We start from the raw sequence: 22,917 nt of genomic DNA, 5'->3' as shown, positions 1-22,917 counted from the left end.
GCTCTGCCCCCTACGCGACAGGTGCGTGTGGCCACAGAGCACCTAAGGGAAGGGGCTTTTGAAGCCATGCCAGGTCTTCCCCAGCATGGCTGCAAAGGCCCACCATCGCCAGCAGGGCCAGTTCTAAAGGGCGGCCAGGTGGGGCATTGGCCCGACAGCCCCTGGAGCTACAGGGGGCCCCTCAGCCACCCCTCCACTCCACTCCCATGATCCACGCCCCCCACCTACCTGTCTGCTGTCTTTTACTATTGCCCTTAATGAAGATGGTGGCTGCAGTTTCCCTAAGGTACTGAAGTCCCTGCCGCCATCTTAGTTGATGGCAGAGATGCGCGCGCATAGCACGCACACGTGCCATCAACAAAAATGGCGGCGGAGGCGTCATCCCCTTAGGAAAGCCGTGGCCACCATCTTCGTTAAGGGCAATGGTAAAAGACAGCAGACAGGTAGATGTGTGTGTGTGTGGGCTGCTTGCATGCATGTGCATGCATGCGCACACACACACACCAGGGGCCCAGGGCAAGCTGATGCCCAAGGGCCCCGGCATTCGTGGAGCCAGCCTTGATTGCCAGAGCCCCTTGGGTCTGATGATGGCAGGCATTGCCTGGAATGGGTGACATGTGGGATTCCCCCTGGCTTCTTTTAGTTCTTAGAATAATCTTTTGGCTTACTTAATTGGTAGCATTCGAAAATGTGCAGTGACCTTTTCCAACAGTCACTTGTTCATTGCAATCAGCCTGTTTGTATCCTCAAAGGATGAAGCTCATATGTCTCACCAACTGCTGGATGGCCCACAGAAGCAGCATTGGCATGCATGGCAATCAAGCAACTGCAGAAATGCAGGCATTTGCTTTACTGGTGCTAAGCAGCCGACTCAACAAAGGGTATGTGCACTCCATATGAATAGCAATGGCATAAGTCTGCTAAGGGAAATCTTTGTGTCTCATTTTAATTCCTTCATGAAGTCTCTAAGTGCTGTGTTTATGAATAAGGTATAATACTCACTGAGCTTGCAAATTAATGTGTATCACTTGGCTTTCAAGGAATGATAGAAAAGAATTGTTGCATGTCTTTTGGAAAGGAGCCACTCATACCCTTTTGTATGTCTCTTGTGCAAAGCAAAGCTTTTCATGTGATTGAGAAGTGAGTAAGCAGGGATCACCTCTGTCCCCCTCTCCGGTCTTATGAATTAAAATGCATATTGTGAATTGATCAAGGTCAAGGATTTCACTTTGGAAGGATGACTCTTTCCAAATCTACTGTCTACCATTCCTTTGGTGGCATTTTGATACATTTTGATACAATGACAAACATTAATCAGACCAGAAAAAATGACTGTTAAAAGTTTTATGAAATGTGTATACAAATGAATCCAGTAATTCCGGAACTACAAGCAGATTTCAGTTCTGAAAAGGAGAGGAATATGACAGCCTGTATTGGGTGATTTTTGAGTGACCACAAAAAATGTTGTTGCAATTGGTAAAAAAGACTCATTGTACAAAACCAGTTTTTGTATATTAAAAATCAACAATTGGTCAATATTAATTGACCACCAACAACATAATTATAGTTAGGCTGCAGATCTTGCTAAGTCTTCTCTAGTAGCTTGCAAGATTAGGTCCCTTTGACCATAATTAAGAGGCATTGGCAACAAGGCAGGCCTGTACAAGTTGCGATTTACCAAGATGAATGCAGGCCATTAGCCATGCATAACAAAAGCTACTAACAATCCATTTGCTACTTTTGCTAAGTGCTCAGAGCATTTCATATTCATATTATCTCAGTAACCCTTATAGCAGACTTGTAAAATAGGTCAGTATTATCATCCATGGATTAAAGATGGGAACTGGGAAAAAGGCTGAGAGATAGTGGCTTGCCCAAGACAAGTAGTGAGTAGGGATGGGAGAGAAATACAATTCAGTTTGGATTTAAAGCCAAGTCTGTCAAATATGCCCTTTCCAAAACAATATGAGAACTAAAACATGTCCATCCTTCAAACTTTGCATGTATCAGAATTTTGTGGTACTGTTTTCCAAACTATGTTTACAAAAATGAATATATTAGGTAAAATTGTGTATTAAAATGAATATATTAGTGAAACTAACATACAAAATGCATTGTATTAAGAGACATTGCTTGCAAAATGTGTACATTAGTCACAAATGCATACAAAGATGTCTGTGTTAAGAGAAATTCGCACTAAAATGCTTACTTTAAAAAAAAATCTCAAATTGTTGCAGAAATGTGAATAACTGAAATGGACAGGATCTTCCATCCCTCCCAGTGTGGTTGTGGCCAAGATGACATTTGAACTAGTAACTATAATATTTTTTTAAAAAACAAAAAGTAAAACCAGTTTGGTTACACTATAGCTTACAGTAATTAGCACCTTTGCTGCAGCATGTTGCTGCTGCTAACAGAGCAAAATATGTAATGTCTCCAGTGCAATCATGTTATCTTGTTTGCCGATAGATCACTAGCAGTTTACTTTAATAATGGCTCATAGATTGAAGGAGCACACCCAAGAACTGCTGGGATGATCTTCGGCTCAGCAGAGGGCACATTGGTGTAAATCCTCATTCCCGGCTCAGCTGGAGACATGCCAGCATAAGTTCATCAGCCCGGCTCATCTGGGGTTCATCTAGCTCATCTGAAGCTAGTTCAGGGGCAGGGGAGAACTTATGCTAGATCCTAACTCTGTTCAGCTCGGTAATGTTACCTGGCAACCCAGCAGAACTTACACTGGGAAAAAGGATGGTGTAAGACAAACACTCTTTTAAAGACTTGTTTGCCCTCTGCCACACTTGGGCTGGCTCAGCTGGCAGTAGCCTAGCTCTTGAACAAGGTTCATATCTGGCATACTTTACCCCAATTTAACTAAGACTGCAGAAATCCCATTGACTTATAGTGCAAAAACAAAATGACCACAACTGTCTTGTTTTTTTGACCGAGAGACAATTGGGGACATCATAGCTACTATATAAGGGATTAAACCTGCCAACTTGCAGGTGGATAGCTCCAGGGGGTTTCATGCAAGCCACCTTTAAAATTTAAGGTGTTTTAAAACTATAATGGACATGGCAGCTTTGTTTTTTCATACGGGGCATGGACTTTGATGACATGGTAGACCCTGTAGAGGGAATGAACCCTGCCAAATTTCAGGTGGGTAGCTCCAGTGGTTTTCATTCTAGCCACCTTACAATTTGCTTTTTTTTTTTTAAAAAAAAGATTTTTTTTAAAAAAAGACTACGAGTGTTCAATCATGCAATACTCCTGTGTTTCCCCTGTTCCTTCATGATGTTGAAAAAAATTGAGGGTTTTAAAAAATAAGGTTTGTGATACTAGACATGTGTAGGGAGCATCAGGCAGGAATCGGCTGGCAGCACCATGGAGATAATAAGCACATAGGGGCATGACGTTTTGGGACATGGTAGCCCCTGCAGAGGGGATTAACCTTGCCAAATTTCAGGTGAGTAGCTCTAGGGGTTTTCATGCTAGCCATCTTTAAAATTTGCTCTTTTTCCAAGAAAGTTTTTTTAAAAGACCCTGTCATATAGGGGGCAGATTGTGAACAGTAAGTTAGGGAAAATGAAAATACTATTTAATATTAATAATATTCACTGTAGTTAGCAATTGGAGATAATAATAATAATCTCAGAATGTTGGCTAATATGCCCACAAGGTTTGGTGGGCTGGCTAACAGCAACAATACTGAGTTAAAAAAGCTGTGGCTAAATATGGCCCAAAGGTTTAAAAATAATTCTTACTGACCAGAATAAAATAAAATATAATATAAAAACACAAACATTTTTTTAAAAAATATGTAAATAAGAATGGAAGTGGGATTTATTTGGAAAGAATAGAAAACACACACAAACTGAACAAATGTCACCCAACACCCACCAAACATTTCTAAGAGATAGAATTTAAAAAAGATTTCTGCATTTTAAGACATCACCCCTTCCAAGTACTGTGATTGGAAGTGTTGGATGGGGTGATGGCATTCTAGCCTTCCTCCCTCTCTTTCCACCCTGGTACTCTTGTGTATGTGGTTTTAATTACCCCAGAAACACCCTGTCTGGGTTCATGAGCTACAGATCTGCACAAATCTCTACAAATCAATTTGGGACTAGCTGATCTGTTCTGTACAGATCTGTAGCGGATTCAACTAAATTTGGACAGGATATAAATAGGCCCAAATTGGCCCTATTTGATTTATTTGTTATTTGTACAAAAACAGTGCACAGCCCAAGCAGAAAGGGTCTATTTCTACTGCCCAGGGCCAGACCCTAGATTTCTTTCTTTTTTTAAGTAAGTTTCTAAGTCCTTTGGAACAAAACGTATACTCCAAAATGTGAGCCACCACTCCCATACTTTCTGTGGAATGAGCTAGCCAGTTCTCCAATCCCCACTCTTTCAGGGTTTTAGCCAATGAGTGAAGTCAGAGCTGTTATTGACAAGGTATTTGTTGAACATCAGGCAATAGCTACATACTCTTGCAAGTGCTGAAAAGAGCTGCCTTCTCCTGCTTGTCTCTGCATATTGGTTAATAGTGTGTGTGTGCACATTAAATAAGTTGAGCAAGCTTATAGCTTTCAGCAGCAACATGTCTGCCTGCTGGCCCACTTTTCTCTCTCTGTGCACATCCAGCACAAGGTCCAGGAGATTAAAGAAACAAACACAAGACAGCAGAATCTTGATAGGCATTCATCAGTAAACAATTTCAGTTATAATGATAAAAAGTGTACAGGCAGAATTTTTAAAAAATATTTCCAAAAATAGCATATCATACATTTTATCTTTCAAATAATATTTGAACAGAAATAAAGAAGTGTACATGTAGCTTGTGATGTTTTTATTTATTCATTGTTTACATTTATGCCTCACCTTTCTTTCATCATAGAACCCAAGGTAGCATATATGAGGTTCCTAAGCAGCCTTCTGTCCAGACAGTGACCAGACCCAGACCTGCTTAGCTTCAGCAAGGAGGTGGCCTCATGTACCTTCAGAACATAGCCTGGGACCACTGCAATATGTTATAGTTTTCATTATGTAAGGAGCCTTACAAGTTTAATTTTTTTCTGGGCTGATGAACAGAGCAGTTTATTTGTCTAATTCATAGCCTGTTTTGAAAACCTTCCCAACATGAAGCTTTAATCCAATTTTCACTTTTCCCTCCCCCCAGAGCTTGGAAGTAACTAGTTACAAGCAATGAATTACTTGTAATTCATAACTTTTTTGAGTAACGAGTGGGTAATTCCTTTAACATTTTGATTGTAATAGAACTAGGAGTAATTTTACTACTTTTGTGGAGTAATTGTAACGTTTCCAGAATTACTTTTGGGCATTACTTGGGGGGGGACGAGGGGATGTCTTCTGCTCCTCTGATTTGTGGATGGAAATCATATGCCCCAAACTGGGCTTCTGTGCAGTGTCGCTCTTTCCTCATGCTCTGTGGATGGGTAGGAGGCAACGAGGGAGGAGGCGGAGAGTGAGATGGGGTGGAGTAGAGAAAACAATTATTTAAAAAAACGGGTAGTGGTGGTGAAGAATGGAATGGAGGGAAAAAAGATCCGGAGGTCAAGAACATGGATAAAGGAGGAGAAGGAGGCAGCAGCAGAATGGAGATAAAGAACTGTGGAGGTGAAAGATGACTGTGTGTGTGTGTGTGTGTGTGAGAGAGAGAGAGAGAGAGAGAGAGAGAGAATACTGTGTTTACACTTGGTACACAAAGTGGCCTCCACCACCCTCTCTGGCTACTGTGCTGCATTTGCAGTATTTTAACTTTTTTGCATCTCAGGGGAAAATGTTTGCTTGAGTGAGTGTCCCTTAGTTGGTGGCAGGGCAGGGTCTGGGAGGTGGTTAAGTGAGAGAGATTATGCTGGCTGGCTGAGTGGGGGGGGTTGCACTTGGTTTGATGTGCAAAGATCTGAGTAGTGGCCTCAGCCTCCCTCCCCACCACCCTTACCAGCGGAGAGACCACCATTGCTATCTTATGAATAAAAATAATTATTCTACTACCTCTGTATGTGTGTGTTTATTTTTAATGTTGTTTTAGGCTACTTAGAGATGCAGCAGCCAAGGCCAGCACCTTGTAGGCTTTTTTTTAAAGTAACTGAAATGTAATTGTAGTAATTACTTTGGAGGAAAAGTAAAGTAATCAGTTACTTTCAGAGCAATTGCAATTGTAAAGGTAATTACTACTTTTTTGGGCCATGTAACTGTAACTGTAATTTATTACTTTTTAAAAGTAATCTTCCAAGCTCTGCCCAGTCCTGTTTTTTCAGGCAATTAGGCAGAGTTTACTTAGGTGTCACTACTGTTATTTGGTAGGAAACGAATACTGGTTTTTAAAAAATAATATTCTGCAATGACCAACTGGATTTGACAATAAACAATTATATGTATTTTTACATCTCCGGTGTATGTGTATGGAGTCTTTCCAACAACCCTGTTAGGTAGGTTAGGTTGAGAGCTGGTTCAGTCAAGATACACATGTTGTGTGTGTGTATTATTTATCAGGGTTGGCAAGCTTTGTTGTTGGTATTTTGCTATAAAATATCAGGACTGTGGACTCTTGCTCTTCAAGTAATTTGGGGGGCTGCCTTTGTGCATGTTTTCCCCCTCGCTGCATGGTTTGTGAATAGGACATGATGTACTTGAGCCTTGCTTTTCTTCCTGAGTCCTCCTTCACCCTTTTATCTTTGCAACAACCCTGTGAGGTAGGTTAGGCTGAGAGTTGGTTCAGTCAATCTGCATAAGTTTTTCTATCATTTAAATGTAATTTTAATGTTTAAATGTTATTTCATAATTATATGATTATGGTTTTTGAACTATTTATAACTGTTGCAAAATGCCTTGTGAGGGCAGGAAGTCTGAATGGCAGGTTAAAAATCTGTTAAATGAATACATCTTAAATCAAGGCTGTGGATTCAAATTAACTGTTCACATTGGTAATATATGTGTATAAGCAGCAGTTCTTGCCAATAGATTGCAGGAAGGTGTGGGGTGGGTGGGAATGTAGAAAGCCCAATCTACATACAGTGTACTGGGCCCAGGAAATCCTGTTTGCACTCCTGGTCTTCTTATTCATTAGACAGACTAATCAGATGTTTTGCATATGCTGGATGTGTTAATTAATTTATTAGGGTAGTCAATGAATATTCATCTAAACTTGGATTGGCAAATACATCTAATCACTGTGTGATTGACGATAACTATTAAGGTACCTATGGTTTATCATAATCATTGGTTTTATTGAATCTCATTTCAGTCTTGTGTTTAATAAACCAATCCTAAGTAGTGGGAACTGTACAAATCACATCTTACTGCTTTCTGCATCCTATTAAGTAAAGAATACTAAACAGGCAGTTTGGGGTAACGGGGCACACAGTGATCCTCCAAATTCCAGCAAAGCTACTCTATAAAACTGGCAGTACCAAGAGCTTATATATAGTGTTAGCTTTTTTAAAGAAGCAGAGCTGTCTACAATATGTGCAGCTATGAAAGTTTAATCACTCAATGAATCAGTCATTCAGTTATATAATCCAGGCAGTCAATCAGGTTTAAAAGATGTCTTTTGTTGGGTGACTGCCTTAGTTACCATGCCATTTCTAAGTCCAAACATTATCTTTTTCCCCCCCTTTCAAATTCAAGTAGAAGACAGCTTGGCTGTGTTCAGCATGCCATGAAGATGGAGTCAGTAATCCCAAAGGCATTTCCATGGCATCTTTCTGCTCAGTTCTGTGGCATCTTTCAAAGTGAAATCAGTCTTCTTGATATGTAATACTTCACTAACGAGATGCTCTTCCTCTTGGAATTTTACAAAGAGAGAAAAATGCATTTCTTGGGTAACAGCCATTAACAATTAGTCAGCCAGAAAAGATCCTAATATTCTAAATATTCATATTTAGTTCCTGTGACTAAATATGCCTAACCCTTACCTGCAGAAGACAATTAATGAGCCAGATGAAAAATTAAAGGCTCTAGACCAGCCTTTCCCAACTGGTGTGCCTCCAGATGTTGTTGGACCACAACTCCCATCAGCCTCAGCCAGCATTGCCAATGGTCAGGAAAGATGGGAGTTGTGGTCCAACAACATCTGGAGGCACACTGGTTGAGAAAGGCTGCTCTAGACTGTACAAGCAAGGGTGGCCAACGTGGTGCCCTCCAGATGTTGTTGCACTACAACTCCGATCAGCCATGACTATTAGTCATGCTTTCTGTCATTGATGGAACTTGAAGTTCAGCAACATCTGTGTCTGGGGGACACTATGTTGCCTGCAAAATTGTTATCACATGTTCTTTGTGGAAACATGTGTTATATAAAAGGTATACCCCCAAAGGCTTGTTTTGGGGGTTCTTTAACCTGAAGCTGCAATGTACCACCAGCAATTAAGGTTCCCAAAGAGAGAATTAGCAAAGAGACAACAAACCAGAGTATAGGGTACTCTAATACATGCTTTATTACAAAGGTAGATAGGGGAAAATGTTGGAGTTGAAAGCTGAATTGTAACAGGATCACAGAGGCTTCTGTACAAATACATTATACTGTATGCCCCCATTTATTCTTTTCATGCATTTCCTTCAGGCTTTCCCACATTTTTGTAGCTGACTTGCAGGTACAGATAAAAGCAAACTGATCATTACCTATCAAGGAGGTGGTCTCATGCTCTTTCATCCTTTTTCCTCCCAGGCATCTCTCACCTCATGGCCAGCATATGTTGTTAGTGGGTCACCTTTGGTTGTGTGTAGGACTTTACGTTGCCTCAGCTGGGACTCCATTTGAAATGCCCTAAGAGAATAGTTGTTCTTGGTCAGTCTGGCTATTGGCAGCTTTAGGATCTTAGGCATTCTGTTTCTATTTCTTTTCTTATTTCTTAACCTGTTCTCTTGGGCATGTGTGATTAGTGCTCAGATATTATTGGGTTCACTGTACATTAGCTCTGTGCTTGGGCCCATAACCTGTTAGCATTGGCGTTGAATACTGGCAGAAACTGAACTGTAACAGGATCCCTGATGAAGGAGCACACTTTACCCAGGATTCAATCACAATGAGACTTTAAGAAAACATTAAGCTGGCATTTATTAATGTTTGATAGGAAAGATTCCTAGTTCTGATAAACTAAAGTGGAGATGCAATAAGGCATGCTTGTGGGTTTTGCTTTTCCTGGCATGAGTGACAGGTGCAAAAATGTGTGCTGTGTGTGCAGAAGGATGATGGTGTTCATCCCTTGGGTGTGAAGTCCCAACTTGGATTGGAAATAGAATATTTATGATATTGTCCATAGAGAAGGTGTCATAATGCTTCCTGTATTTCCCTTTACTTCTTTAGGGGATCTGTAAATTTCAGTGCTCTCAGTTCCTCTTTTTTCCAATCTTAAAATCAGTTCTTTACATTTCTGCAGCAATTTTCATTCTTTTTTAAAAATCCTCATGACAATTCCTCAAACTTTTTGTGCCAATTTTGCTAATAGACACATTTTTAAAGCACTTTTGATTAATGTAACAATTTTTGCAAACAATTTTTCCTAATATAATGCATTTTGCATGTTATTTTCACTATTTTTAACAACCATTCTTATTAAATTTTGCAGGTATAACACAACCAAAGAAAACAACAGAACAACAACAACAAAGATTGGGATGGACGATTACACAGTCTTATATGTGTAAAATAAAACCAAAATGTAGTCCAGAGTTAAATCAAGAGTTCCAGACTTCCTGGGAAGCTAATGGAAGTTGCTGTTAAATATGATTTTTATAAACATAGGAGATATGAAACAATATGAAATGCATTGGCAGTAGTTTTTTTTTTTTTTAGAACAGCAATGTTCCAGGTATTTTTGGACCGCATGGAAAGGTCTAATTTGTCCATATTTTTCCATGTCTGAGTGATGGGGAGTCATACCACAAACAAAAAATATATCCCCAATTCCTTAAACATTATATTTATATTACAACTATCAAAAATTGAATATGGTGCCAGTTGGGGCTCTAGCTGTATATGAAAATTAACAATTTTAGAAATTTCTTGAAAGACCAATGACCCAAAGGTTTGAACTGAGGATAGTTCCACCAAAGGTGGAAACAGGTACCCTGGTTATCACATCCTCTTCAGCAAGCTTAGGTAACCACATGGTATTATATGTGAAATCTGCACCAGGGTATTTTCACTAATTTTTATTTATTAATTTATTATTACATTTATATCCCATTTCTTCTCCAAGGAGCTCAAGGTGGTGAACAAACATGGTTCTCCCCCTTCCAATTTCATCCCCACAACAACCCTGTGAGTTAGGTTAGGCTGAGAGATAGTGAGTGCCCAAGATCACCAGTGAGCTTCATGGATGAGTGGGCAACTGAACAGGGTCCCCGGGTGCCAGTCCGACAGTATAATGACTTCACCACTGTCATATTCATTTTTATGCAGCCTTCCGCTAATATCGGCAATTTTGTAAACATTCTTTAGTTGAGAACTGCATTGCAAAATTTGGTTATGTCCCAGTTTTGAAGGACAGATACAGCTTTGTTTCGGTTCTCATATTGTTTTGGAAAGTGCAAATTTGATATATTTGGCTTTAAACGCAAACTGAGTTGAATTTTTTCCCCTTCTCTATTTAGGGCTTTTAAAAGCCAGTTCAATAGGCATACCCTGAAGACTGATTAGACTGAGTTGAGATAAAACGTTCACACTCTCTAGAGATTCCATACTAGCTGAACACGGGGCAGAGATCGTTCTGCTTGTTCCTGTCAGCAGAAGAATGTTGGTGTGCATTTACATTATGAATTGCACTATGAGTCCAGTTCTGTACTAACTCACTCTTTAAGGCAAAATAGAAACTTTTGGAGTCAGGATTCTAGGGAAACCCTCAACAAAGTGGCAGAAAGTAACTCTCTTGACTACAATAAAGAGATGCTAAAGACTAGGATAGCTATAAGACATTTCCTTGAACTGAATTCCATATAGCAGGTTCCATATAGCACTAGCTAGTTTGCCAGTGACCCTATAGGCAGTGGCGACTGGTGGTTCCATGTCAGTGGGGCAGTGGAATCCACTCTGGATTTTAATCTGAATTTTCAAGGAGCTGTCCAAGGTGCTCAGTCTAAAACCCAGAGTGGATTCCTATAAGTTAACAACAGGCTAGGGGGTCTAAAATTGATCCATGGTCCTTTCCAGCACACATGCCTGCCTGACCACCTTTTCAGGAGCTGCTGGAGCTTTTCCCATTCAAACCAAACTTTTTGTTCACTCACAGAACAACAGATGAGTATGAAAATGAAGACTAAACTAACCTCTCACACTGTAAAGGACACAATATAGCAAAATTAGTTTCAGTTTAATCTTATTGAAAGCAATCCAAATTAAATTAGCTGTGACTAACAGCCTTATCTTATGCATACTTATAAGCAGAAGAATATTCACTTGGGTTTACTTTTAAGTATGTGTGCATCGGATTGCAGCCTTAATCTAGTTCGATTACTATCTGTGTCTTTTTGCTGAATTTATAAACATTCTATTACATCACAATAACTTAGCCAATGGGAGGGAGGGATGGTTGGTCACAACAAGGGACAACGGCTGTTTAGCATATATAAAATAAAAATCTTAGCGAAGTTTGTCAGACAAATATGAACTCCACCAGAGTACTCACTCATATTTTATTCAACACTATATCAACAAAAGCATAGACAGAGATCATTCACATCCATCTGCAATCTGATTTTTGAAAAAACAAAAATAAATTTGCGGGGAGCACTTATAGGAGTGTATTTGCATGTTTTAAAAAACACAGTGTTCTTCAGCATCTTTCAAGGTTAGTCTCCTTGTCTTTTTTTTTTTTGGTCTGGTTTGGTCCTTTTTTTATACAGGGCATATGGGTAGTACTACACTGAAAATCAGTCACATCCAAATCTGTTAGAAATATTTATTTATTTATTTATTTATTTATTTATTTATTTATATCCCACCCTTCCTCACAGCAGGAGACCAGGGCGGTAAACAAAAGCACTAAAAACACTTTAAAACATCATAAAAACAGACTTTAAAATACATTAAAACAAAACATCTTTAAACACATTTTTTTAAAAAGCTTTCAAGACATCTTTAACAAAAAAAGGTTAAAACATATTGTTTAAAAAACAAAGTTTAAAAACATATTAAAAAGCAATTCCAACACAGACGCAGACTGGGATACGGTCTCAACTTAAAAGACTTGTTAAAAGAGGAAGTTCTTCAATAGACACCAAAAGGATAACAGAGATGGCACCTGTCTGATATTTAATGGGAGGGAATTCGACTTGAAGGCACATAACAACAACAAACAAATTCCAAAGGGTAGGTGCTGCCAAACTAAAGGTCCATTTCCTATGTTGTGTGGAATGGACCTCCTGATAAGATGGTATCCACTGGGTATATAAGCCATAAGACGGTCTTTCAGGTATCCTGGTCCCAAGTTATATAGGACTTTGTACACCAAGACTAGAACCTTGAACTTGGACTGGTAGCAAATGGGCAGCCAGTGCAATTCTTCCAGCAGCCGAGTGACATGTTGGTGATATCCTGCCCTAGTAAGCAGTCTCACAGCCACATCTTGCACCAACTGCAGCTTCCAGACCAACCTCAATGGCAGCCCCACATAAAGCACATTACAGTAGTTGAGCCTAGTCGAGTGCGTTGACAACAGTGGTTAGGCTATCCTGGTCCAAAACTGACCCCAGCTGTCTTACCAGCCAAAGCTGGTAAAAGGCACTCCTAGCCATGGAGGTCACCTGGGCCTCTAGTGACAAAGATGGATCCAGAAGCACCCCCAGACTACGAACCTGCTCTTTCAGAGGGAGTATGACACTATCCAAAGCAGGCAACTGACCAATTATCTGAACTAGGGAACCACCACCTCACAGTGCCTCCATCTTGCTAGGATTCAGACTCAGTTTATTGGCCCTCATCCAGCCGACCACCAAGTCCAGGCAGCAGTCAAGGGCTTGCACAGCCTCTCCCGATTCAGATGTTACAGACAAATAGAGCTGGGTGTAATCAGCGTACAGCTGACACCTCACCCCAAATTTCCTGATGATCAAAACCAAGGGTTTCATATAGATGTTAAACAGCAATGGGGACAAAATGGTACCCAGTGGCACCCCACAGCACAACTACCAGGGGGCCAAAAGACAATCACCCAATACTATTCTCTGAAAACAACCCTGGAGATAGGATTGGACCCAGTGGAAAACAATGCCTCCAATACCCTTCTCACCAAGTTAGCCCAGAAGGATACCATGGTCAATGGTATCAAAAGCCACCAAGAGATCAAGTAAGAGTAACAGGGTCGCACGCCCCCTGTCTTTTTACTGATAAAGGTCATCCATCAGGGCGACCAAGGCCAATTCAGTCCTATAACGAGGCCTGAACCCAGACTGGAATGGGTCAGGATAATCTGGTTCATCCAAGATGTCAGCTTCAGGGCTGGGGGCTGGGCAGTAATGAAGCAGCCGTCAGTTAGCTGGGCAATAAATCAGTCAAGCCCAGGCAGATAACGGAGGCCGGCTGGCAGAAGAAAGGCTTGACAAACTAACCTGTAGCAGTGTCCAAGAGTGTTGTCCAGGTAGGGAAGCAGAGTTCAGGAATCCAGGGGTCTAGTCCGAAGGCCTAGATGCTAGCAACGGCGTTACACGCGAGGGGTCACAACCGACATTGTAGTCAGCAGTCTGCTGCAGCCATGAACTGCCTTTTATAACAGACTCCCTAAGCCAGGTGCCCCTCGGAGGCCCACTGTGAATTGTTTGCAAGGCACTTTGAGGGTAAAGTTGCTTGCCTCCATAGCAGCTCAGAGCTGCTTGTTCTTAAACGACCCGACCTCTTCCTTCATTGCTGTGCTACTCGCTGGCATCTCCTTTCTGCGGGGGGGGGGGAGGGGAGCCTCCTGTTCATGCCCAGAATCCAATTGAGGGGCTTCAGCCAGGTCCTGGACATTCTCCAGCTGGGGAAGAGCCAGAGTTGTGTCCTCAGGGGTTCCACAAGTTCCTTCTCCTGGGTCTGCCAACTCTGCCTCTTCCTCTTCCTCCGAGTCCTCTGAAGGGGCCATGACACAAGAGTACTTACAACTGCTGTGCCATAACCCTCTCAATCACCTTCCCTAATAAGGGGGTATTTGCAACATGGCGGTAGTTGTCACAAACCAATGGGTCCAGGGTGGACTTTTTCAGGAGTGGTCAGATCACCACCTCTTTCAGGATGGCTGGAACCATTCCCTCTCACAACGATGCATTGGCCACACCCTGAATCCACTTGGTCAAACCCCCTCGGCAAGCTTTAATAAGTCAAGAAGGGCAAGGGGCGTTACTGGCCACATTGTTGCAAGCACCTTGTCCACGTCATCAGGCCGCATCAATTGAAACTGTTCCCAAGAAGTTGCAGCAGAAGGTGCACTGGACACCTCATTGGAGACTACAGTAGATGTGGATGGGGCATCAAGACTGCTATGGAGGCAAGCAACTTTACCCTCAAAGTGCCTTGCAAACAATTCACACTGGGCCTCCGAGGGGGTCTAAAACTCCATTTCCTAGAGTTGACGTCAACAGACCCCTGACTCTACAGAAAAGGTCCATTGGACAGTTACTTGAGGATGCGATGGAGGCAGAGAAGTGGGCCTTCTTTGCCACCTTCTCTGCCACATAATAGACACAGTTATGATGTTTTACTTGTGCCTGATCAGCTACACAACACGTCTTTTGACACTTACACTCTAGCAGTCATCCAGCCTGTTTCATTGCCCTTAACTCACTGATGTACCAAGGTGCAAATCGGGCTCCACAATGCCGGAGAGGGTGCTCGGGGGAACAGTGTCAAGACCCCGACGTGCCTTGCTGTTCCACAGTGTGACACGGGCTTCAACAGGGTCACCTGCTATATCTACTGGGAACTCCGCTAGGGCATTCAGGAATCCAGTGGATTCCATTAGTCTCTGGGGCCAGACCATCTTAATCTGTCTTAATCTGTAAAATAAATGGAACAATTTCATCCTGACTACCTTAATTTTGATGGGATTTAAGGATCTGGGCTTGCATGTTTAAGATGTAAATCAAATAAATAAACCATCTAATGGCTATAATTACTATTTTTTACAAAAGGAATCTATCTGTGAAAAAAATCATGAAATTATACGAATTTTGCCAAGATGTCAAATCATATTAGTTTCATAGTTTCAGAAATGGGGTCTACATATTAGCAGAGCAATGCTCAAGATGGCAAGTGCCATAATGTTATTTTCTGCTTCCTGTAGATATTTGTGACTGATAGCCCATTTGCAGATGTAGTGTTACATTTTTCTATTTTTAAAGATTCCTGTCTGCAAAGAAGCACATTTGGACAGCTAGGATGAACAGAGATGTTTCTTTAAGCAAATCAACAATTTGTATCTATAAGAAAGGAAAAGAAATTTGCCAAGCAGCATCTTTTTAATTCATTTTACAGGCAGAAAAGAAATTACCATGCACAAAAAACAATGTAGCTAAGTACCTAAGTTTTCATTTGGAAGATAAGGGAAGCTAAAACATCGTCTTTTTCCGGTCTACATTGTAGGTTCACAACTGATTTCTTTTTATGATAAGATAGATTGTACGGCTCCTTGAGATATATCTTGCTGATATTACCCCATCAAAAACCATGTATTTAAATAATAGAAGCGTGGACACAGAGCTCAGTGGGCCAAGCACATCCATTACATACAGAAGTTCTAAGAGCAATCCTCAGCATCTTTAGTTAAAGGACCTGCAGTAGCAGGACTCTGACAGTTCTTTCCTTATCTATTGCCTTTCTTCCAAGGTGATATACATGGGGTTCCTAGATGGTGACACTGAACAAACTCAAATCTTCTTAGCATCAGCAAGGGGTCTTTATCAGTTGCCATTAGGATGGGGAGCCTGTGGCACAGGTGTGGCACAGGGCAAATTTGGGAGCCTGTGCACCCCTCTAGGTGGGGCTAATGGGACTTGGAGTCCAACATCCTCTAAAGGACCACAGGCTCAAATGTAACATCATGAGAGACCTAGGAGAGCCATTGTCAGTTGGTATAGACAGTACTAGGTGAATGGCTGAATGGTCTGATTGAGTACAATGCAATTCCATATGTCCTGTAATGATAATACAATTGGGGCGGGGAGGACTGTTTGCAGGATTAAAAAGCTGTTAGGAATGCCACCTTTATTAGCCATGGGGATGCCTTTTATTTTCCATTTTAACAAAGCTAGCTCCCATTTCTCCATTTCTAAACAATGGCTGAAACTCTATTTTAAGCCACCAAAGCTAGTTTGTTTAACTTGGTGTGAGTAATCCTGCCTACTTCCTCTGCAACTGTCTATCACCTTGGCAACTAGAAACTGGTTCCTTTGGGATTCCCAAAGATACATACATGTTCATGAATACCATTGCTGAGTAGTCTGAGTTTTAGAATACAAAGCACTTCCTTAACAAAATGATTCAGAAGTTATCATTCCATGTTCTGCCTGTTGTCTTCATTAGGATGGGAAATGGGAAACAGGAAACCCTATTAAGCATAAATTCTCTACTTGGCTTTTACTCCTAACCCTGCATATGATAGAGATCTGGAAAATGGAAATGGAGATGTTGCTACTGCTGCTATTATTATTATTAGGATCATAGAATAATAGAATATTAGAGTTGAAAGGGCCTATAAGACCACTGAGTCCAACCCTCTGGTTGATGCAGTAATCTAACCTAAAGCATACCAGACAGGTGGCTGTCCAGCTGCCCCTTGAAGGACTCCAGTGTTGGAGAGCCCACCACCTCCCTTAGGATATTGGTTCCATTGTCACACAGCTCTAACAGTTAGAAAGTTTTTCCTGATGTTCAGTCAAAATCTGGCTTCCTGTAACTTGAACCCATTATTCCGTTTCCTGCACTCTGGGATGGTTGAGAAGAGATCCTGGCCCTCTTCTGTGTGAGTTTAAAACAAAAAACTCTGGGAAATATAAAACTAGATATTAGTCACTGGTAAAAGGATTTCTGCATGTGCAACAGAACATCTCCTTCTTCTCCTCTCCCTGCCCCCCACCCTGAAATCTGTGCCAGAAGGAGTTGGATACCAAACCCTGATAATTATTTTTTTTATTATGCTGTGAGCCACTTTGGGAACCACATATGGATCATGGGAAGTTGCCTTATTCTGAGTCAGACCATTGGTCCATTTCACTCAGGATTGTCTACACTAACAGGCAGCATTTCTCCAGGATTTGAGGAAGGGAATCTTTCCCAGCCCTACCAGGAGATGCCGGGGATTGAACCTGGGACCTTCTGCATGCAAAGCAGATGCTCTGCCGCTGATCTATGGCCATTCCCTATGGGGCTGGAAAAGAATACATAAATAAATACCAGTTGATAATTAATAATAATTCAATATGTCTGTTTTGGCTTCATGCTGCTATTTATTTAAGTAAGATTTAATGTAATTTCATGTACTTTTCTACACTGCTGTGATGTTTACATAAAAGGCACAGCACCATAGAAATAATTTATATAAATAAGTAGCAGAGTACCATAGCTGAGAAGGCTCTGCTCCCTGAAGTGATACCTGCCTCACTTCAGAAAGGAGGGCTACCTGGAAAAGGGCGTCTAACATATTATGGAGATGAACTGCCTTCAATTCGACCCCGACTTATGGCTACCCTATGAATAGGGTTTTCATGGTAAGTGGTATTCAGAGGAGGTTTACCACTGCCTACTACTGTCATTGTCCACAACTCCAGATCGCTCACAGAAGCCACATTTGATGTATAATCCCCGTAGCCCTTGCAAGCAATCTTCCAAGTCTTGTTGCTTCACAATTTCTGCTGACGTATGGCCTCTGCATGACACCAAAGCTTGGTCAATTTTTGTTGTTTAATTCTCTTTGCCCTGTGATGTGACCCTATGCAGAAAGCATTCTTATGCATCTATCTTTTGATTTTTTTTTAATACATCCTCCAGATAAATGAAACAGCTCAGTGGCTCAGTTGACTTTAATGGAGCTGCTACAGTTCTGTAGTGCAGTGCTAGCATTTTAGCCAGTCTCAACATTATCCAGAGATTAGGCTAATAGAAAAAGCCAAATAAAGTTAACAATTCACAGTTATCCAATTAAGTGGGACAAGATCAAATGAATAAATAAGATTAAAGCTCCACTGGCTATTATTAGAATGGTGGCATAATTGAACTTCAAGATGCATCCACATCAGAGACTAAGGGGTTCTGGCAGACAGGCAGGATCAGAGCAAACAGTTGTTCTGCTTCATCACTGTCCTCCTAAAAAGAAGTGTGTCCCCCATTAAACATGTACCTTGTTTTAAAAAGACAGATGTCTCTAGTCCTAAACACACTTATTAGGTAGGATCTAAACCCCACTTTGCTCAATTGCGCTTTTTTTCTGAACAAGTATGCATAGAATTGCCCTATAACTGAAGGAACATTTTGGCAACAGAACTAACTTGGGGAATCTTCTTAAAAGGTTCCAAGTAAAGATAGGGCTGACATCACCAGCTCAAGGCACAGAACAAGATGGTTTACTTTCCCATTCCATGTGTAGAAGATGGCTAGATTTGCAGCAGTTAAATCTAACTTCAACACTGGCACTGTGCTTGCATCCTCCACTACATCTGAGGGTAGCAGGGTGGCTACCCTCCCTGTTGCCTGAGATGGCGGCTCACTCTGCCTAATGGCAGGGCTGATCCTGAGGAATATAATGTTTTGTCTTGGTGAAGGGTAGTAGCCCTAGTGCATTTGGAAGGGCAGCTATATATATGCAAGGTTTGAGATTAAATTTCTGGCATCTTCAGGTAAAGTTGTGGGGGGACTGCGTAGGACCCTGGAGAGTCACTGCTATTCAATGCAGATGTACAAATTGACTGACTTGGTATAAGACAACTTCCTATATTCCTAAGCAGTAGTTTAAGCTGCCCCTCTAAGTTTCTGTCTGAGTCTTATACAATATGTTTGTCATGCCGCTATCAAAAATGGTAGACTTCTTGGGATACTTGAATATAGTATAGTATCCATAGTAATAGTTGTTAGGGTACACTAAGGGATTGTCCCTAGAGACCAGGACCAGGCCTGTGACCGACTGTGCCTATCAAGATGGTTTTCATATCAGGGAGTGCTTGATCTCAAATTGTCAGGGGTCTGTTGACATCAATTCCAGGAAATGGAGTTTTAGACCCTTCGGAGGCCCACTGTGAATTGTTTGCAAGGCACTTTGAGGGTAAAGTTGCTTGCCTCATTAGCAATCTTGATGTGTCATCCACATCTACTGTAGTCTCCAATGAGGTGTCCAGTGCACCTTCTGCTGCAGCTTCTTGTAAACAGTTTCAGTTGATGCGGCCTGATGATGTGGACAAGGTGCTTGCGATGATGCGGCCAGCAATGTGTCCTCTTGCCCCTTGACCCTCTTGGCTTATTAAAGCTTGGATTCAGGGTGTGGTCAATGCGTCGTTGTGGAAGGTAGTGGTTCCAGCAGCCCTGAAAGAGGTGGTAATCTGACCACTCCTGAAAAAGCCCACCCTGGACCCATTGGTTTATGACAACTACTGACCAGTTGCAAATACCCCCTTCTTAGGGAAGGTGATTGAGAGGGTTGTGGCGCAGCAACTGCAAGTACTCTTGGATGAAACAGATTATCTTGACCCATCCCAGTCTGGGTTCAGGCCTGGGTTCAGGGAGAAGGGGGAGTGCAACCCTGTTATTCTTACTTGATCTCTTGGTGGCTTTTGATACCATTGACCATGGTATCCTTGGTGAGCTGGGTATTGGAGGCACTGTTTTACAGTGGGTCCAATCCTATCTCCAAGGTTGCTCTCAGAGAATAGCATTGGGTGACTGTCTTTCAGCCCCCTGGCAGCTGTGCTGTGGGGTGCCGCAGGGTGCCATCTTGTCCCCCATGCTGTTTAACATCTATATGAAGCCCTTGGGAGCAGTCATCAGGAGCTTTGGGGCGAGGTGTCAGCAGTATGCTGATGATACCCAGCTCTATTTCTCCGTAACATCTGAATCGGGAGAGGCCGTGCAAGCCCTGGACTGCTGCCTGGACTAGGTGGTGGGCTGGATGAGGGACAATAAACTGAGTCTGAATGCTAGCAAGACGGAGGCGCTGTGGGTTGGTGGTTCCCGAGTTCGAATAATTGGTCTGTTGCCTGCTTTGGATGGGGTCATACTCCCTCTGAAAGAGCAGGTCCGTAGTCTGGGGGTGCTCCTGAATCCATCTTTGTCGCTAGAGGCCCAGGTGACCTCAGTGGCTAGGAGTGCCTTTTACCAGCTTCAGCTGGTGAGGCAGCTGTGGCCATTTCTGGACTGGGATAGCCTGACCACTGTTGTCCATGCACTGGTAACCTCCAGGCTCTATGTGGGGCTGCCCTTGAGTTTGGTCCGGAAGCTGCAGCTGGTGCAAAATGCAGCTGTGAGACTGCTCACTGGGGCAGGGTATCGCCAACATGTAATTCCACTGGCTGCCCATTTGCTACTGGCCCAAGTTCAAGGTTCTAGTTTTGGTGTACAAAACCCTATACAACTCAGGACCAGGATACCTGAAAGACTGTCTTATCCCTTATATACCCAGTCAATCACTGCGCTCTGCAGGTGAGGGCCCCCTGCAGATACCATCTTATCAGGAGGTTCGTTCTGCACAATATAGGAAACGGACCTTTAGTGTGGCGACACCTACCCTGTGGAATTCCTTCCTTTTGAATATTAGGCAGGCGCCATCTCTGCTATCTTTTTGGCACCTTTTGAAGACTTTCCTCTTTCAACAAGCCTTTTAGGTTGAGACCTATCCCAGTCTGCATCTGTGTTAGAATTGCTTAATATGTTTTTTAATGTTTTTAACCCTTTTTAAAAGTTATTTTAATGTTTTTAAAGCTGTTTTAATATATTTTAAGATCTGTTTTTATGATGTTTTCAAGTGTTTTTAGCACTTCTGTTTGAGCCCTGGTCTCCTGCTGGGAGGAAGGGTGGGATACAAATAAAATAATAAATAAAATAAATAAGTACTCTTGGATGAACCAGATAATCCTGACCCATCCCAATCTGGATTCAGGCCTACTTATGGGACTGAATCTGCGTTGGTTGCCCTGATCGATTACCTTTTTTGGTCGAAGGACAGGGGGAGTGTGACCCTGTTACTCTTACTTGATCTCTGGGTGGCTTTTGATACCATTGACCATGGTATCCTTCTGGGCTAACTTGGTGAGAAGGGTATTAGAGGCACTGTTTTCCAGTGGGTCCAATCCTATCTCCAGGGTTGTTTTCAGAGAATAGCATTGTGTGATTGTCTTCTGGCCCCCTGTAAGTTGTGCTGTGGGGTGCCACTGGGTACCATTTTGTCCCCAATGCTATTTAACATCTATATGAAACCCTTGGGAATGGTCATCAGGAGATGTGGGGTGAGGTGTCAGCAATACGCTGACGATACCCAGCTCTATTTCTCTGTAACATCTGAATCAGGAGAGGTTGTGCAAGCCCTTCACCACTGCCTGGACTCGGTGGTGGGCTGGATGAGGACCAATAAACTGAGTCTGAATCCTAGCAAGATGGAGGCACTGTGAGGTGGTGGTTCCTGAGGTCAGATAATTGGTCAGTTGCCTGCTTTGGATGGAGTTGTACTCCCTCTGAAAGAGTAGGTTCATAGTCTGGGGATGCTCCTGGATCCATCTTTGTCACTAGAGGTCCAGGTGATCTCAATAGCTAGGAGTGCCTTTTACCAGCTTCGGGTTGTATGACAGCTGTGGCCATTTCTGGACCGGGATAGCCTGACCACTGCTGTCCATGCACTGGTAACCTCCAGGCTGGATTATTGTAATGCACTTTATGTGGGGCTGCCATTGAGGTTGGTCCGGGAGCTGCAGGTGGTGGTGAGACTGCTAATTGGGGCAGGGTATCACCAACATGTCACCCCGATACTGAAATTATTGCGCTAGCTGCTCATTAGCTATCAGGCTAAGTTCAAATTTCTGGTTTTGGTATACAAAGCCCTATACAGCTTGGGACCAGGATACCTGAAAGACCATCTTATCCCTTATATACCCAGTGAACAGAGCATGGAAAAGTTACCAGAGCATGCTGGATGGGGCTGATGGGAGTTGTAGTTCAAAAAAGTAACTTTTCCAAGCTCTGCCAGTGAATCACTGTGCTCTGCAGGTTTGGGTTTCCTGCAGATACTATCTTATCAGGAGGTCCGTTCCACACAACATAGGAAGCAGACCTTTACCAGAGCTTGGAAGTTGTAATTTATTACTTTTTAAAGTAACAAGAGGGTAACTTCATTACATTTTGCTAGTAATAGAACGACTAGTAATTTCCGTACTTTTTAGCAGCAACTCTTCTGCTCCTATGAATGGTAGACGAAAGACATGTGCCTCAAACTGGGCTTCTGCACAGCGTCACTCTTCCTTCCCTATGCTCTGTGTTAGGAGGCACAAGGAAGGAAGTCGAGAGCCAGACTATACCGGAGGGCAAGGATAAAGGAGAAGGCTGCAGTGGCAGAATGGAGGTGAGTGACGATGTGTGTGTGTTACCCTTTCCGGCCTGCTCACCCTGCTATCCCTGCTCATCCTACTGCCCCCTCCACTCATCCTGTTGCCCCCTGTTGCTCTTCTGCTCATCCCATTGCCCCTCTGCTCGTCCCATTGCCTCCCCCGCTCGTCCCATTGCCCCTCCATTCATCCCATTGCCCCTCCGCTTGTCCCGTTGCCCCCCTCCACTCAGTCTGCCCCCCTACTCAGCCTGCCCCCGCTCGGCCTGCCCCCCCGCTTAGTCTGCCCCCCCGCTCAGCCTGCCCCCACTCAGCCTGCCCCCCGCTCAGCCTGCCTCCTGCTTGCCCTGCCTCCCGCTCGCCCTGCCGCCCCTCTGCCTGCTTTCAACCAAGGTGATTTATATCATTG

This window comes from Rhineura floridana, chromosome 1, assembly GCF_030035675.1.
Source record: "Rhineura floridana isolate rRhiFlo1 chromosome 1, rRhiFlo1.hap2, whole genome shotgun sequence".
In the NCBI taxonomy this organism is placed as follows: Eukaryota; Metazoa; Chordata; class Lepidosauria; order Squamata; family Rhineuridae; genus Rhineura; species Rhineura floridana.
Note: the sequence above shows the minus strand (reverse complement) of the source record.